Below are 2,500 nucleotides of genomic sequence, written 5' to 3'. Positions count from 1 at the left end.
CTTGATTCTCACACAACCTCCTCCCATCCCTTACCTCTCTCCCTCCTTCCCTCCCTGCAGTTTGGAGGGGACAGCCTAAGGGTGGGGAAATTGGGGAAAGAAAAAAGACAAAGCCATTCATTAAAGAGAAGCTCGAGGCAAAGTCAAAGGCTCCGACTTGACCGGAGAGCTTTCTGCATTTGAATGGAGCGATTGAACGAGGCCCTGCCGAATGAATCGTCCGGACCTCCCCTCCCCTCCCCCGCTCCTGGCAAAGGTCAGTCCAGGGGACTTAGGAAGGAGCTCTGGAGAAGGAACGGGGGTGGGGGTGGGGGTGGGGGCGGGACCAACAGACAATAGCCGCTGCCTGCCTGCCTGCCTGCCTGCCTGCCGGGCTGAGGGCTGAGGCCTGAGGCCTGAGGCCTGAGGGCCACCACGCTGGCTCCTGCAACACAATCCCTTCCAGGAAACTGCTGTGATGATTGTTTGGCAGTGAAGGATCAACTCTGAACTCTCTTGGCCTATTTCTGCAAAAGGCCCGAGCCTCAGCTACGACAGATTCTCTGGGTTTCTTGGCACAGGGACTGACCCGCACCCTCCCGTCCTGTCAGATCCTCCTTTGTACACACGCCTCCACTCACTGGAAGGGTTCTTTGGCCTCGTCCAGAAAACGAACACACAAAAAGAAACCCACAAACAAGACTGAAATGATGTGTTGGTAGTTATGGGAAAGAAACCTGCTCCTCTCACACACCTGAGGGCAGGAAGCGAAGGCAGGTTCTCGGCCGGAGGGGGACGGGGTGAACCGAGGTCGGTCAGCGCCCCCCTCCCCCCGCTTCTCTCCCAGGTGACGTGGGCCCCCCTTCCCCGCCTCTCTCTGCGCCCCCCATCCCCATCCCGCCCTGGTTCTGATATTTCACTCGGGAACCTTCTCTAGGCCGGCCGACATGCCAGCTTGCTGTCCTGCCGTTTCATGTCCATCTCTATCAGCCATGTCCAAAAGGCACGGGAAATCATGGACAACAGATAGCGCACCCAGAGTTGTGTGTGTGTGTGTGTGTGTGTGTGTGTGTGTGTGTGTGTGTGTGTGTTGGTGGGGTTTCTGTCTGCGTGTGTGTTTGCTTTTGGTTTGGCTTTTTTTTTTTTTTTTCTTCGATAAACTCGCCCCATTTGGGAGTCGGGTGGAACACGGCGGGTGTCTCCTGGCCTGCCGCCCTAACAAACCCCAAAGAGACTCATTTTGGGGTCTCGGCCAGCCAGGTCCCCTTTCTTGGAATTCTGGTTTCATAAATCCGTCTCGTGTCCATGGAATTCTCAGGTCCAGCCATCGACCCTAAGGACGGGGAGGGAAGGTTTTGTCCCGGGGACATCTTCCTTCCTTGCCCGCCTCCTCGGGGTTCCGGACGCTTCGGTATGCTGACGTGCCGTGCCCTCCTCAGCTCCACCCCGACCCCCACCCCAACCCCCCAACCCCCCACCCCCCCGTTTTTGGGAACTCTGTGAACAGGGGTGGTGTTTTTCACAGCCAAACACACTCTCACCGTAGGACCCGGCCCTCGGAGGACTCCTTGCTATGAATGGACCCGAGGTGACGCGGGGAGTCGAACGGCTGAGGTCCACGCAGAAACCTGCACGCGGACCTTGACAGTGGCGGTTTTATTCCTCACTGTCAAGAACTCTCTCGGAGGTGACCGAGACATGTCTTTCAGGAGGTGAATGGACACGTACGTAGCCTGGGGACGAGCCGTAGGTAACATGCTTTCTCGGAAGAGAAAAACCATGGACGGGATGAACAGGTCAGCGGGGTGGTGGTGGATGGTGGATGAATAGGCGGAGGGCAGAGGACGTTTAAGGCAGGGAAACTCTCCAAAGGTAGGATCCTGATGGTATGAAAGCAAACGTTTTGCATAGGGCACTACCTGAGATGGGGTGAATCGAAGGGACCTACCTCTATGGGCCACCACCCCCTCCTCCCCACCATGAAAGCGCCCCAAGCAAGCCTGCTCTTTTTACCCCAGTTGAAGACCCTTGCTAAAGCCAGAAGGCAAAAAATGACCATGAGAAATCTGACCAGCCGTCGCTTGGGACAAGAGTGAGGCCAATGAATCTGGTGAAAAGTTGACAGAGGGGCCTGGGTCCCTCGGCTCGACCCCTTCACGGAGAAGCCAAAGCCTTTTACGCAGGGATGAGCATTGACACACGTAGGTTTCTTCGGCCAGTGCGACGTTCATGAAACACGCTAAAGGAAAATGATCGATCGATGTGTTTGCCGTCTGCCTGAGCGCACGCGATACGAAATAGAAACCGGGGGAGGGGGTGTGTGCTGATGTTCGGGGTCTAATGGGAGAAACCTTGGAGGGTTTTTGCCCTTAGGGTGCCTTGGTCTGGGGTTGACTTGTGTGCGCTGAGAACGAGGGCCGTTATTGAAGACCCTGTGCAGATTTTGGACACCATGATCCATGGAACCCTGAAGTTTTGGAACCTAGAAATCTTTTGGTCTGCATTTGAGTTGGAAATCTTC

The sequence above is a fragment of the Tursiops truncatus genome, chromosome 21 (genome assembly GCF_011762595.2).
Source record: "Tursiops truncatus isolate mTurTru1 chromosome 21, mTurTru1.mat.Y, whole genome shotgun sequence".
In the NCBI taxonomy this organism is placed as follows: Eukaryota; Metazoa; Chordata; class Mammalia; order Artiodactyla; family Delphinidae; genus Tursiops; species Tursiops truncatus.
Note: the sequence above shows the minus strand (reverse complement) of the source record.